Source organism: Oncorhynchus nerka, linkage group LG7 (genome assembly GCF_034236695.1).
Source record: "Oncorhynchus nerka isolate Pitt River linkage group LG7, Oner_Uvic_2.0, whole genome shotgun sequence".
Taxonomy (NCBI): Eukaryota; Metazoa; Chordata; class Actinopteri; order Salmoniformes; family Salmonidae; genus Oncorhynchus; species Oncorhynchus nerka.
Window position 1 is genome coordinate 76,484,283 of NC_088402.1, and position 16,525 is coordinate 76,500,807.

The following is a 16,525-nucleotide window of genomic DNA, read 5'->3' on the forward strand; positions in this document are numbered from 1 at the left end:
TGAATGCGTAAGTAGTGCACAATTACACACTCACCGCTCCTATGAAACATCACAATTACAATTCAAATATTTAATTCACATCTCCAAAAATGCAGTTGTACTGTAATTATGAAACGGTTAAATTTTTAATTGAAATGCACTGCAGATATTGAAATTTGTAAAGTAACTCCATCACACTGTATAAAGCTATGATAAATTTTTGATATTTTTACTGAAAACAAGACAAAAATACCAAGTAATTTTTTTGCAGTGTGACTCCATTAAATTTGTGTTTGTTGTGTGTGTAGATTAAACATGAACGGGCCAAAACGGACATGGCAGCAGGTCAAAATCAAATACAAGAACATTCTGCAGAATGGTATGGTCCCTGACTAATATTTAACAAAGCACAAGCATATATTGTACCCAGAAGGTGCCTGCTCACACATTGTCTGTACTGTTTTAGCAGTGAAAAAGAATACCCACAGACAAGGCACGGGTGGTGGGTCACCAAAGGCTGACCTTATGTCAGCAGAGGACATGGCCTTGGAGCTAAATAAAGGCAGGCCCGTCTTAGAGGGGATCCCTGGGGGAAAGAGACGAGCATAGGTTCCTCCCAAGATGCCACCCGCTTCATTCAAGGTATGTCCTTCCATCTCTACATGGGATACAACCACATTCATATTGAATCAATTTGGACTGTCTGACTTTGGTTTACCTATTGCCTTGCAGTGCCTGGCAGCACTGTGTTCCTGTTAGAGCCACCAGCACAAGCACCAGACGATGCTGATCCAGTGAGTACTCCATCAAAGGCATACTGTAGGCCTGGCATGTCTTGTCTACTAGCTTCAATATGAATGATTAAATGTGATGGGGTGAAGGCCCCAGTGCAGCAGCAACAGCACATGATGGAGACGATGATGATGGGCATCTCTCTGGAGACCATCTCATCTGGATTCCAGAAGGCATGCTAAAGACTTATCATGTTAAGACTGTGAAAGTACTATTTACTCTACAATGGTGAGGAGTCCTCATCAAAATCAAAAAATCTAATTTCTTTTACAGGACCCAGATGCTATACAGTGGGAAAACCAGCCTGGCAACATAGTGCGTATTAATAAAAGGACACCACATCCTGCCAAATTCCAGCTGCGCTAATTGTATTGTGTTCACAGAGCTCACAAGCTATCAGAAAGTTGTATGGCAACCACCTTTTGCGCCAAATAGAACTGGCAGACATAGACATTCAGTACAAGAAGAAAAAGATGGAAAATCTTGCACTGGAGTCCGAAATAAAAAAGAGGACAATTAGGAAACTGGACCTTGAAATAAAAACTTGAGAGGGAGGTGAGATATGCCTTCAATGTACACTGTATGCTAACTGTAACACAAATGTATTAATCATTATTTTTCTTTCCTCCCCCAGCTCCAAGAAGATGACACAGCTCAAAATAAAAATTAGGTATATTCTCGTAAAGTCAAGTGAGCCATGACATATGAGCTCTTATTGTGAGCACACAGGACGGTGGCATCTTTCTAAGTTTTTTTTATTTTCCCAGCAATCAGTACAACCAAGTCATCGTTATAAGGCATCGCCCTCTTTGCCCACCCCCCAGCACCAGGTGTGGCCACTAGCCTATATGAAGGCCCAAAATTGTGTGTTCCTTTCTGCTCTGACAATGGCATGCCCATTCGTGCGAGATGTGGTGGATGAAGAAGCACTTGTGCTGAGGAGAGCCTTCAGGCGAGAAAGGGTCTTCAGGGACCGGTTGGACCCACTGGCCTTCCCTGATGACCATCTATATGAAAGATACAGGTTTTCTGCAGATGGCATCAGGTATCTATGCAGACTACTGGGTCCCAGGATTAAGCACCGCACTGCACGGAGCCATGCACTGAGTGTGGAGCAAATGGTTTGTGTGGCCTTGCGCTTTTTGCTAGTGGAGCCTTCCTGTACTCAGTGGGGGATGCAGAACAGCTGAACAAGGCCACAATTTGCCGCACAATAAGGAGTGTGTGTCTGGCTATCAAAGCATTAGCAGATGTCTTCATCTCCTTCCCTGGCCACAGAAGACTCTGTGACATCAAAGAGGAGTTCTATAGGATTGCAGGTAAGAGGATCTACAAATTACAGGACAACTGTTAACACATAGTAGGATACTCATTACTTTGTGTGACAGGTTTCCCATCAATGTCATTGGTGCAGTGGACTGCACACACATAAGGATAAAAGCCCTCAGGTGCCCATGAGGCCGATTTTGTGAATAGGAAATCCTTTCACAGCATTAATGTTCAGGTGAACATAACTTTTTGATATTGTCCATTGACGAACACTCTGCATTGCCAGTGATGTGCATTGATTGGTGTAATATTCCTCATCTTATGATTTCAGATGGTCTGCAATGCTGACTGTGTGATCAGCAATGTTGTGGCAAAATGGCCTGGCTCAGTCCATGACTCCAGAATCTTCGGGCCTCTGAAATCTATCAGTGCCTATCACAAGGTAAGCCACACAACCCCTATTTATAACCATCATGGCTGTGTCAAGAATATCACTGTGTTTATGAGGTAGTAATGATGAGATTTTGTGTTGACAGGTGAATTCTCTGGTGTGTTGCTGGGAGACAGGGGTATGGCTGCCAGCCTTTTCTCCTGACACCTTTCACAGACCCCCAGGAAGCACAGCAGGCCTACAACCATGCCCATGCCAGGACCAGGGCCAGAGTTGAAATGACCTTTGGCCTCCTGAAGGCACGCTTTCACTGCCTTCACAAATTAAGGGTCAGCCCTGTTAGGGCATGTGATATTACTGTGGCTTGTGCTGTCCTCCACAATGTGGCCTGCCTGAGGAAGGAGAGGGCCCCCAGAGTGCCACCAGCCATGGACTGGGACAATCCGGCAATCTTCCCTGATGACGACAGTGGTCGGCTGCTGAGGGACCAATATGTGTTGAATTATTTTAGTTAGTATGTGTGCTTTCAATTTTGGTTAAATATGTCCTGCGGTGGCAGAGGAATTTGGGTTTTTTGGTTTTCGTTTTTTGACGAATTTGGCCTCTTATGATGTTTGTGGGGTATACTGTGTGTAATACAAGGCTGCAGGGAGGCTACTGCATCCATTCATTTGTCTGTTCAGTTGATGTGTATGGATTTGTCCTGCATTTATTTTAGTGTGCAGACATGCAGGGTGTGTTATATACAGACCTTTGAATGTGTATGTATCATTTTGTATAATATGCTTGGATTCTGTGCTTTCCATCTTGTAGAGTCACTGTGACTTCAGTTTGAAAGGAGCTGATGGTTTACCTGCTTTGTTTTGTCCTTATTCAATAAAGGAACATAATGTTACACATTGTGTTTTTATATTCATATGGAATGTGTATTTGTTTATATGACAGAGTACTAGGGCCACACTGAAGAAAAAGGATAAAGTCATAAATTTATGAGGCTGGTTCTTTCTGCAGAAAAGCTACATATTGTTTTTACAGTTTTGATACTTATGACAATGTGATACTTAATATTCTGGCACATCAGCATGTCTTTGTTTATGAAACCATACTGAAGTACAATTTCACGAAATGCCCCACATCTGTCATTTTAACAACTGTCCTCCTTTAAAACAACTGGTTACAATATTATGACTTGTGTTTTTTTCCCCTCTGTGGCCCTAATATTCTATCATTTTATATATAGCCTTATAGTCTATGGGAAACTGTAAATTATCTAATGATAGCAACATCATCTAAAAATGTTTTTATCCAAAACCATTGAAATTAATGATCACAAACGTTTAAATAACAGTGGGTCTAGTTATATGTGATAACAATGTATAGTGAGCAGTGAAATAACTATTGGTTTCCATTTGTGGTGACTGCTGACTGACATTAGGGATGAGATTAAATAGATCCTGGAATTTAGCCTGGTCTGGAGCAGGCTAGCTCCACAGAATAAATCTCCATGGTAATTTATACCATAACATATCCTCCTCCCCCTATCCATCTTTAGTGCAACAATTAAGGATTACATGTTTTTTTGGATCAATTGAGCCAGGATCACCAAGATATCCTGGCTTAATCCCTTATCCTAGTTTTGTGCAACAGGCCCCTGGTGGGATCTGACAGAGCCAAGCTCATGAAGCATTTATAAATTATAGTCTTCAAGAATCAATGGGTATACATAATTCATTTATAAGTCCAAAAATTGATGTAGCAATTGCAGATTCCCCTTTAAGACGGTTAAGTTATTTTCTTCATTTGTCAACGTATGTTCCTCTGATATGTACTGAAAACAAAGCAAAACGCAAGTCTGAATGTTGTGAGAGGAAAGCTCTACTTAGAAACTCTCACTCTAATGCTCATTCATGCAAAGTGACATGATCACAAAATAATTTATTAGCAGGAAGGTCAATCAATACCCAATGATTTGCCACTCTATTAATCAATAAATCACTCACAGTATTTTAGATGCACAGTTGCAAAGAGAATAGCTTGACAATCCACCGTCAAATGTATTTTTATTTAGCTTGCTGTTCACTTTTTCATTCAGGTTATTAGGATACAGTAGTATGTTTTCTGACTTGCTGTTCACTTTTTCATTCAGGTTATTAGGATACAGTAGTATGTTTTCTGACCTGCTGTTCACTTTTTCATTCAGGTTATTAGGATACAGTAGTATGTTTTCTGACCTGCTGTTCACTTTTTCATTCAGGTTATTAGGATACAGTAGTATGTTTTCTGACCTGCTGTTCACTTTTTCATTCAGGTTATTAGGATACAGTAGTATGTTTTCTGACTTGCTGTTCACTTTTTCATTCAGGTTATTAGGATACAGTAGTATGTTTTCTGATTTGGGGCTCAAGTCATTCCTCAAATTAGTTCATTAACGTTTTCTGAACTTGGAAAGATAAACATGAAATGACCAACATTAAGTAATGCAAAAAAAAGTTTACTCTAAAGATTAAAGGGTCACGTTTTCAAACCATGACTTACAGTGGCCGGAGACTACCAGTACATAGTCCTAACGGTTGTAGGGTATGTGACACTGCCTTCATTCTGTGATTGTTTTAGTACCCCACAGGAGAAAATAAACACATTCCACACATACACTCATTGCATTGTCATACTAAATCTGAGATTTCTAAAGAATTCAGTCCCCATGAGTCTAGCCATCCAAATTTGGACTACATTGTGTGTAGACGCTGAATTTTTGATAACTGTCTGTGCCTCTTTGTGCATCTGTGATCAGTCTTTTTTTACACACTATGGCTTACTGTAATTGTAGTTTGCCTGTAGGCTACACTGTACAGTACATGAAAGGAAACATGATACTACATATTTTCTAATGTTAACGTGAAGAAATGTACGTTTAGATATCAATTCAACATCAGGGTTGGGGTCAATTCCATTTGAATTCAATCCAATTCAGGAAGTACACTGAAGTTCCAATTCTCTCCAATGTTTTTTCAATAAGGAACATTTGAAATAGGAATTGGAATTTGGTTAACTTTCTAAATGGCCTGGAATTGAAATTGAGTTGACCACAACCCTGTTCCACATAGACTAAAGCATTTGACTTTACAGGTCAGAAGTAAGGCAGACGAAGGATTACTTTTACATGTTATATTCTATAGCAGCCATTAGGAATTACAGCTCCTTCATATATAAAGTAACTCAGACCAAAAGCAAATGTGTCCCATTCGGCGCAGAACTCGGATTCTTTTTGCTTTCATGTGGATTGGTTCTCATTGGTTGTCCACTGAGCAGAATGCCTGAGGGCAAGTGAAACAGACTTTGTAGTCCTGACAGAGTCTACCATCTTGCTCTGCATTCACACAGGCAAATCCATGAGTGGCATCATACTTGGAAAACACACACAGGCAAATAATTTAGTAGCTATGGGCATTTGTTAACTCCTGATGTTCTATACATACAGCTTTGGAAATGTGAATGTAAGCTCATTTAATATGTAAAATGTAGGTTGGAATTGTGAAGGATATTGACCCTTTAATATCGTCAATACCTAGTTTGTTATTGGATATCATTGGATGTCAGTGACACATCATAGAACTCACTAAGTCATCTGTGAGCAGGTACAGTATGAACAGCTTGGAGGGTTAGGGTTTAACCAGAATGTGGACATGAAGCTAGGGTTAGGGTTTAACCAGAATGTGGACATGAAGCTAGGGTTAGGGTTTAACCAGAATGTGGACATGAAGCTAGGGTTAGGGTTTAACCAGAATGTGGACATGAAGCTAGGGTTAGGGTTTAACCAGAATGTGGACATGAAGCTAGGGTTAGGTTTAACCAGAATGTGGACATGAAGCTAGGGTTAGGGTTTAACCAGAATGTGGACATGAAGCTAGGGTTAGGGTTTAACCAGAATGTGGACATGAAGCTAGGGTTAGGGTTTAACCAGAATGTGGACATGAAGCTAGGGTTAGGGTTGAGGCTAGGGTTAGGGTTTAACCAGAATGTGGACATGAAGCTAGGGTTAGGGTTTAACCAGAATGTGGACATGAAGCTAGGGTTAGGATTTAACCAGAATGTGGACATGAAGCTAGGGTTAGGGTTTAACCAGAATGTGGACATGAAGCTAGGGTTAGGGTTTAACCAGAATGTGGACATGAAGCTAGGGTTAGGGTTGAGGCTAGGGTTAGGGTTTAACCAGAATGTGGACATGAAGCGAGGGTTAGGGTTGAGGCTAGGGTTAGGGTTTAACCAGAATGTGGACATGAAGCTAGGGTTAGGGTTGAGGCTAGGGTTAGGGTTAGGGTTTAACCAGAATGTGGACAGGAAGCTAGGGTTAGGGTTGAGCCAGGATGTGGACATGAAGCTAGGATTAGGGTTGAGCCAGGATGTGGACATGAAGCTAGGATTAGGGTTGAGCCAGGATGTGGACATGAAGCTAGGATTAGGGTTGAGCCAGGATGTGGACATGAAGCTAGGATTAGGGTTGAGCCAGGATGTGGACATGAAGCTAGGGTTAGGGTTGAGCCAGGATGTGGACATGAAGCTAGGATTAGGGTTTAACCAGGATGTGGACATGAAGCTAGGGTTTAACCAGGATGTGGACATGAAAGCTAGGGTTAGGGTTGAGCCAGGATGTGGACATGAAGCTAGGGTTAGGGTTGAGCCAGGATGTGGACATGAAGCTAGGGTTAGGGATTAACCAGGATGTGGACATGAAGCTTGTGTTTAACCAGGATGTGGACATGAAGCTAGGGTTAGGGTTGAGGTTAGAGGAACTGCTCATGAGAGGAAGGTGTCTCCAGTGTGCTGAGCAGATATCCCATAGTTGGTCTGGGCCTCAATGCTGATGGGGCTTCTACACACTTGACCAGGAAACATCTGCAGCAGCTGGGGTATGGAATCCAGGTCGTCCTCATCTGATGGGTTATCACTACTCAGCCACCGTGTCCCACACCCCTAAAAGACTAGAACATTAAACCTGTAATAAAACATGACATTTAAAAAGGGATTCTGCCATCAACAAAGGCTCTAGAACACAAACAACATGAGAGCAGCCTTGTGTTTTCAAAACAATGAAAACCCTCAAACGTGAACTAGTGCTTGAGCTACAGATTCACAGTAATTCATTATAATGATTCAAGCTAAAATATTGTTTGTTTGTTTGTCACCAAGCTTTGACATGTTGGAGAATGAGTATGTTTGCATCTTGGTTATCGAGGACACTCCTTGGGGTTAGTGTCTATTGTCTGACAACTATAATATAGGATACCCACCTTGACAAAACTCTACAGGGCATGTGAACCGGGCTCTGTAGTTCTAACAGCTTCCACTTCTCCACTTACACAAACAAACCCGTAGGTGGCATCATAAAACAACCATCAATTGTAGTCAAAGCCTCAAACTGCATTTGGACTTTAGATCAATGAATGCCATCCCAGAGATTGCAGTTCTTGTCCAAAGTAAAGTAAGAAAACACAGAAGAGATAGAAAGAAATGATAGAAAGTAGAGAAAGAAGAGGAGTAATCATGGTGAGGAGCACACTCAAGACCTCGTAGTCTCTGTTCCCTGGGGATCGTCATGGTCGAACCAGTGGGTCCTGCACTCTGTCCAAACCAACCAACCACATCAATAACAGTCAGTCAACCTGGCTGTCAGCGTACAGCATCTGGACTCAATGTCTGGCTCAACATATGTCATATTCCATGAAATATAAAAAGTAAATTCCCTCATTACATTATTCATTCTACTATATACAGTATTATATAAAGTATTATATCGCAATAGTATGCTATCTATATGTTTAGTTTAATAACCAACGTAATAAGATAATCTATCACCATCTATAGTACAGCTATACCACACTTAGGTCTCAGCATTGATGCCTACCTGAACAGAATGTTCCTGAGCAGGTCCACATGAGTTTGTAATCATCACACGGTCTCTCTCCGCTGCTGCTCTGAGTTCAGGCAAACAAGGCACTCTGAATTACTGTACCTGCAAAGGAAACCCTGGGAATATCAGACGTGAGTGACATCCTAGGTTGGGATCAATTCCATTTCAATTCAGGAAATAAACCGAAACTGCAATTCTTAATGAGGAACATTTCTTTAAACCTCCTGAATTAAGTGTCTGAGTTGAAATGGAATTGACCCCAACCTACACTTAGAAAAAAGGGTTCCAAAAGGGTTCTTTGGCTGTCCCCATAGGACAACTCTTTTTGGTTCCAGGTAGAAGCCCTTTTTGGTTACAGGTAGAACTCTTTTGGATTCCATGTAGAATCCAAAAAGGGTTCTTAAAAAGGTTATCTTATGGGGACAGATGAAAAAACCTTTTAGGTTCTAGGTAGCACCTATTTTTCTATGAGTGTAGGATGTCCCTGACGTCTGATATTCCCAGGGTTTCTTTTGCAGGTACAGTTATGACAACACAGTTATGATCGGGTACAGTTATAACAAAACAATTATGATTAGGTACAGTTATGACAAGACAGTTATGATCAGGTACAGTTATGACAAGACAGTAATGATCAGGTCATTAATGTGGCCACTACCTGTGGAATGTGTTTTTAGTGTGCTGAGACTTGATCCCTCTCCTGTGGTTCCTTCTCAGGTCACTGAAGAGCTCTGAGACCCCCTCCGAGGTCACTTTACCACCATTGAACCAAGCAGTCCTGCAGGCTGAGAGGACCAGGACAAAGAGACAGCTGAACTGAGATACTGGAGAAACTCTTAAAGGGTTAATATGCCGTTGAAACAATAACAAAGTAGGTGCCCCGCCTTTGTTTTGGTAAAACGCTGAGGGATGGGCCTGGAGAAATGTAAAACTCGTTTTTCAACCACTCCACACATTTCTTGCCAATTAACAAACTATAGTTTTGGCAAGTCGGTTAGGACATCTACTTTGTGCATGACACAAGTTAATTTTCCAACAATTGTTTACAGACAGATTATTTCACTTATAATTCACTGGATCACAATTCCAGGGGTTCAGAAGTTTACACACTAAGTTGACTGTGCCTTTAAACAGCTTGGAAAATTCCAGAAAATGATGTCATGGCTTTAGAAGCCTCTGATAGGCTAATTGACATAATTTGAATCAATCATTACCACTCAGGAAGGAGACACGTTCTGTCTCCTAGAGATGAACGTACTTTGGTGTGAAAAGTGCAAATCAATCCCAGAACAACAGCAACTGAACTTGTGAAGATGCTGGAGGAATCAAGTACAAAATAATCTATATCCACAGTCAAACGAGTCCTATATCGATGTAACCTGAAAGCTCGCTCAGCAAGGAAGAAGCCACTTCTCCAAAACCGCCATAAAAAAGCCAGACTAGAGATTGCAACTGCACATGGGGACAAATTTTGGAGAAATGTCCTCTGGTCTGATGAAACAAAAATATAACTGTTTGGCCATAATGACCATCGTTATGTTTGGAGGAAAAAGGGGGAGGCTTGCAAGCCGAAGAACACCATCCTAATCGTGAAACACGGGGGTGGCAGCATCATCGGTGTGCTTTGCTGCAGGAGGGACTGGTGCACTTCACAAAATAGATGGCATCATTAGGACGGAAAATTATATTGAAGCAACATCTCAAGGCATCAGTCAGGAAGTTAAAGCTTGGTCGCAAATGGGTCTTCCAAATGAACAATGACCCCAAGCAAACGTCCAAATTTGTGGCAAAATGGCTTAAGGACAACCAAGTCAAGGTATTGGCATGGCCATCACAAAGCCCTGATCTCAAGCCTTTAGAAAATGTGTGGGCAGAACTGAAAAAGCCTGTGCGAGCAAGGAGGCCTACAAACCTGACTCCGTTACACCAGCTCGGTCAGGTGTAACTGTCAACTTATTGTGGGAAGCTTGTGGAAGGCAACCCGAAACATTTGACCCAAGTTATTAAACCATTTACAGGCAATGCTACCAAATACTAATTGAGTGTATGTAAACTTCTGACCCATTGGGAATGTGATGAAAGAAATAAAAGCTGAAATATTGTAACGGTTCTCTTGTGGTGAAGGAGAGTCGGACCAAAATGCAGCGTGTAGATTGCGATCCATGTTTATTCAACAAACACGAATCTATATTAAACACTACAAAACAATAAACGTAACGAAAACCAAAACAGCCTAATACTGGTGCACATACACACAGACCAAGGACATCAAGACACTAAGGACAATCACCCACGAAACACACAAAGAATATGGCTGCCTAAATATGGTTCCCAATCAGAGACAACGATAAACACCTGCCCCTGATTGAAAACCACTTCAGACAGCCATAGACTTAACTAGAACACCCCACTAAGCTACAATCCCAATACCAACACACCACATACAAAAACCCCATGCCACACCCTGGCCTGACCAAATAAATGAAGATAAACACAAAATACCTCGACCAGGGCGTGACAAATATATCATTCTCTTTACTATTATTCTGACATTTCACATTCTTAAAATAAAGTGGTGATCCTAACAGGGAATCTTTACTCTGATTAAATGTCAGGAATTGTAGTGAGTTGCGTACTGGAGGCAGAGAAGTCAGGCGCAGGAGAGTGAAAATACCCATAAACCACCGTCAACAGAACAATAGAATAAATGGGTTAAACAAAACCCTTCCATCATACCGTGCACAAGCACTACAAAAAACAATTACAGACAAGGACATGGGGGGGGAAACAGAGGGTTAAATACACAACATGTAATTGATGGAATTGGAACCAGGTGTGATGAAAGATAAGACCAATGGAAAATGAAAAGTGGATCAGCGATGGCTGGAAGGTCGGTGACTTCGACCGCTGAACGCCGGCCGAACAAGGAGAGGAACCAACTTCGGCAGAAGTCGTGACTGGAATTGTGAAAACTGAGTTTAATTGTATTTGGCTAAGGTATATGTAAATTTCCGACTTCAACTGTAATGGACTTCCTGTATGCACCGTAATTAGCACCTCCCCTAACCTTGAGACACATCACCTGGGATGAGCCAGTCATGTAGAATCAATCCAACAGGGAGTAGTAGGTTTCTGCCAACAGGATTATGTTCAGTAGGCACAAACAGATGAAAACAGACAGATATTTAATGAAACTAATGTCCAGGTACTATCTGAACTTTTCTGTTGCAAACCGTTTTACTACAAACATGACCAAGTTGCACCTTCCTCACCAAATGTCCTCCTCCCCTCTTTGTAGGGTGCTCTCAGGAAATTCAGGTTTCTCCAGTAGGACTAATCACTCTCTTTCTCTGCATCCTGGTGTTCAGTGTGACTTTCCTGTTTTAATAACAGGCTACAACAGGGTATTTGCCTGAACGGGAACCACAACAACAGCACCACAACAGTGTTATGCGAGGCAACATGATCGTTGTCTTTTTCCGTAGTTTTCAGGTAAATGGCCCAGTAGCCTATGACCTGCTAAATCTTTCTTACAACTATTTAACTATCACTGTCCGTCAAAACCGGTTCCACCCCCCTGTCCTCACCCTGCCAGCCTATCAAAACCCTCCTTTATGTTTGGTAAACAGGTTTGGAAATGGACACACATCAGTATTAGAGCATGTTGTATTGTTTTACAATGTGAGGCGAGAGGATTTTAAACATAACAAAGAGAGATAAGGAGATTATGATTTAGATGATAATGTATGCTACTCTTTCCTGGAATGTGATTGGTGAAATAGCTAAACAATGATTTTCACAAGTAGGAGGAGGAGGAGTAGTGGAACAGTTGGTTGAGATTCAATGACTGTACATAATAACCCTACATGTACTGTTGGTCTCAGAGAATATAGGACATTTAGCGTTCCTAGAATAAACTTGGCAAACTTTGCATTTTGGTACACAGGATAGAGACAGATAGCTCCAATTTGGAATAGGAGAGATGCACATAGATCAAGTGATATGCCCCACCCTGAGGATGAGAGTGACTCATTAGTAACAGCAGAGAGATAGAAGTATCAGAGACTATGTGTCGGTCCTCTATAAGTTTTCCATATTAGGACAGACACCTACCTGTACGCCTCTCTGGATGTTTATTTGTTAGTCCTAGGGAGGACTCCACACGTATTGGACTGCCACAGGAAGAACATCTCAGCTTTCTGCAGTTAACAATGGGCTTTGTTATTAAGACAGAGGGACCTTGGGGTCGGGGTGCTGCTAAATGCCACTGTGTCTAACAAAGATTCTGCAGTCTAAAGTAACAAGGAAGAGTTTAAAATAACTGGTAACACAGGCACGTTGTTGTTATACATCATTCCCTATTGGCCGGCGGCCGTAGTGAGGGTTGGTTTTCTGACAGGAACTCACCAGCTGTCAAGATGATGTATCACCAGAAATCTGTAGCATGTAGAGCTGATGTTTAGAACACAAAGTGGATAAATAATAACATATTTTGTGACAGTATTTGGATAGTCCATCTATAGATACTGTACTTAAAGATGTACTCCAGCAATTTTTTATCCTTGCCTTTTGAAAAACAATAGCCGAAGTAGAAATACAGTAATGTTCACACACTAAGGGTAAAAAAAATGTAAACTTCAACTCCAAACTCTGATGTCACTGGCCTCCCCACTTGCTTGTCATAAAAATGAGGTCACAGGTACACAACCCTCCTTAGTCTAGCTAAAACTTCTTCCGGCTAGGGTCTATTTTTCCCCATTTCCTGTCTGACTGACGTGCCCAAAGTAAACTGCTTGTTACTCAGGCCCAGAAGCCAGGATATGCATATAATTGGTAGCATTGGATAGAAAACACTTTGAAGTTGGTTTAACATTTGAAATGTTAAAATAATGTATGAGACTAAAACACAATTGAAATGGTAGCTGAAAATCCAAAGAAAAACCAACCGGAAAAATGTTCAATGGAAAGCTATGGGTCCTATGCAATTCCAGTTCCCAGATTGCAATTCCTATGGCTTCCACTAGATGTCAAAAGTCTTCGTTCAAGGTTTCAGGCTTGTTTCTTCCCAAACGAGGAAGAATTTAGAGTTTTGGTACAGGGAGTCGGAGTAGGAAATCAGTCTGTGTGCGCGCGACAAAGAGGATGATCATTTGCTAATTTTACTTTTCTATTGAACATACTTCTTTCCGTATGAAATAGTATAGTTTAATTACGTTTTAGGTTACCTGAGGATTAAATAGGAACGTAGTTTGACTGGTTTTAACAAAGTTCAGCTGTAGCTTTTTGGATTCCTTTCTCTGCATGTTGAACAAGTGGATTACTCAATGGTGCCAACTAAACTGACTTTTTGGGATATAAAGAAGGATTTTATCTAACAAACCGACCATGCATACTGTAGCTGGGACCCTTGGGATTGCAAATCGAAGGAAGATTTTCAAAAAGTAATTGAATATTTAATTGCTATTTGTGATTTTACGAAGCCTGTTCTGGTTGAAAAATATTTTGATGTGGGGCGCCGTCCTCAAATAATTGCATGGCATGCTTTCGCTGTAAAGCCTATTGTAAATCAGACAATGCCGTTAGATTAACAAAAATGTACGCTTTTAACCGATATAAGACACTTGTATGTACCTAGATGTTTAATACCCACCATTTTTATGATTATTTATTTAAATTGCGCTCCCTCCATTTTCACCGGATATTGTCGACAGGTGTCCCGCTGACTGGACGCCTAGCCCCATGAATGTATTCTTGTTGGGCTTGGTGTGAAGATTTACGATGTCATGAAATAGATGCAAAAGATATGCTGTTACCGATAAGTTTCCTTTCAATCTTATAACTCACCATTAGTGAAAGACACAGAAGATCAACACCAGTGATTCTGTAGTATACCTAAATACAATTTAACATTTTGGGATTTTACACTTGAATGTGAATATTTAGGAAAATAAAGAAAAAAAGAACAAGGAATGTTCCAGGTGTATTGACGTTGTGCGTAAACAATATTTGACCTTTGATCTTCACCTGAACCTTGATCCCTAGTCAACCATAATGAATAGAAATGCCCAATGGCATAATCCTTTTTTACATAAACACAGTAATTGTGACATGAACCATGAAAGTGAACTCTCACCACAACCAAAGTATCACATTCACTTTTGACCCTAGGGTTAGAAATCTCCCTACATAATGTGACAAAGTTACTCGTCCTCACACTTGAATGTGGCATTGATTTGGAACTTCTGTCATGACGTGGCCCTTTCTGGGTGTAGATCGTGGCTTCCCCCTCTCTCTCACTCTCTCTCCTAAACCCAGGTTTTATTGTCTCAGGTTGTAAATTCCTAGCAGAAACTCTCTCCCCCCTGGTCATCCAGAGAGAGCACAGAGAGAGAACAAGGGACTCCACTTGGTCAAACACTTAAATCCCCAAAATGGGAGAATTAAACAATATGTCTACTTTTGAGAGTGTGGGAATGGTCCTTGGACACTTAAGGGACAGTTGAGGGACACTTAAGGGACATGTTTAGTGTGTTTCATTTGGTGATCTCATGAAAGACAGGAAACACACATAACGGTATCTCTTAAAGTGTATTTCCCAGTTATTAGGTTTACATCTAAATATTGTGAAACCTATGTGATTAAACATGAAACTATTTGTGAAAAGTCAGTGGCCACACCCCAGTGAGCCCAGACAGCATATTAGGCATCATGGACCACCCGTTTCTACTGTTACAGATAAAACCTACTCCTGGTGAAGAATAGTTAAGACTAAGCAAACCCCAGCGTGAGCTGAGGTTGCAAATGGTTGAATTTCTGAGACAAAAACATGCCGGGTGAAGTGTGTGAAGTGGTTGAAACGACAACTCTACCAAAGGACACTATTCCAGGTGGAGCATTGGCTACACGGCTGAAAATGGTTCAACTCTGAGACTATTGATCCCTACAGAATAAGAGCAAATCTTAGATATGAATTACTAGTCTGCAGCTAGAAATTACGTAAACCGAGGTCGAGAATACAGGTAATCGCCAAAACATCTATTCTATGAGAACATTTCTGAATGGTACTCTGAAGTATCCATTCTAAGCACAAAATACTTTGATCTTTTGGTAAACGCAACCAGAGAGACTCTGATGAATTCTCCAGCAGATGGACCGGATTCCAACAGAGAAGACAACAATGACATACCCGCGTAAATATATACTTGCAATTATTCTCGAATGAGCAGCCGTTCATGTGAGAAGGATTGGCATTTTAATGTATATAATTATAGACTGTGTGTAATGAATCCATTTGTCTTTCCTGCTCTTTCTCAGTCCCACCCCTTCCCTTTGTCCACCAAGCGGTCATATCGGTTTAGCCCACTAGGGACTCTTTCCTATCATTGTTAGTAACCAATATCTACTCTTTGTTTATGTATTTCTGTGATTATTTAGTTAGTTAGTAAATAAATAATTGAGCCAATTTGTGTATGGATGATTTATAAGTAAAGGCTGGGTTCGCGTAGATAACCAACAATTTACGGCGTTCAGATGAGACTGACGAAGGTAATAATAATAATAATAAATTAATAGACTAATTGATCAGATATGAAAATATCTGAAGAGTTATATTCAGAAAATTATAACTTTGTAATCTGAACATTTTCCGTGGTGCCCCGACTTCCTAGTTAAATAAATTTACATGATTAGTTTAATCACTTAATAATAATTACAGAGAATTGTTTTCAGTTTTCACATTTTATGGTGGTAAAGACACAACACTTAATTTCAGCGCAGCTTTCCACGCTTCTTGAGAACAGCCTAAGGTGCATTTAATCTTGTTATGTAACCATCCATTGCCAAGTGATTGTCTCCGGAAGTACATTACATCACCAAAAGTATGTGGACACCTGCTTGTTGAAGATCTCATTCCAAGATCATGGGCATTAATACGGAGTCGGTCCCCCCTTTGCTTCTATAACAGCCTCCACTTTTCTGGGAAGGCTTTCCACTAGATGGTGGAACATTGCTACAGGGACTTGCTTCCATTCAGCCACAAGAACATTAGTGAGGTCGGGGACTGATGATGGGCGATTAGGCCTGGCTCGCCGTCGGGATTCCAATTCATCCCAAAGGTGTTAAATGGGGTTGAGGTCAGGGCTCTGTGCAGGCCAGGCAAGTTCTTCCACACCAATCTCGACAAACCA

General features: G+C 41.0%; 1 long non-coding RNA gene across 1 annotated transcript; it reads left to right on the forward strand.

The window, feature by feature from the left end:
* Window positions 1–279: 279 nt before the first annotated feature.
* LOC135572572 (uncharacterized) lies at window positions 280–878 on the forward strand. The gene is made up of 3 exons (XR_010464412.1): window positions 280–358; window positions 446–621; window positions 712–878. It is a non-coding gene; the product is annotated as an uncharacterized LOC135572572 (long non-coding RNA).
* Window positions 879–16,525: the final 15,647 nt, after the last annotated feature.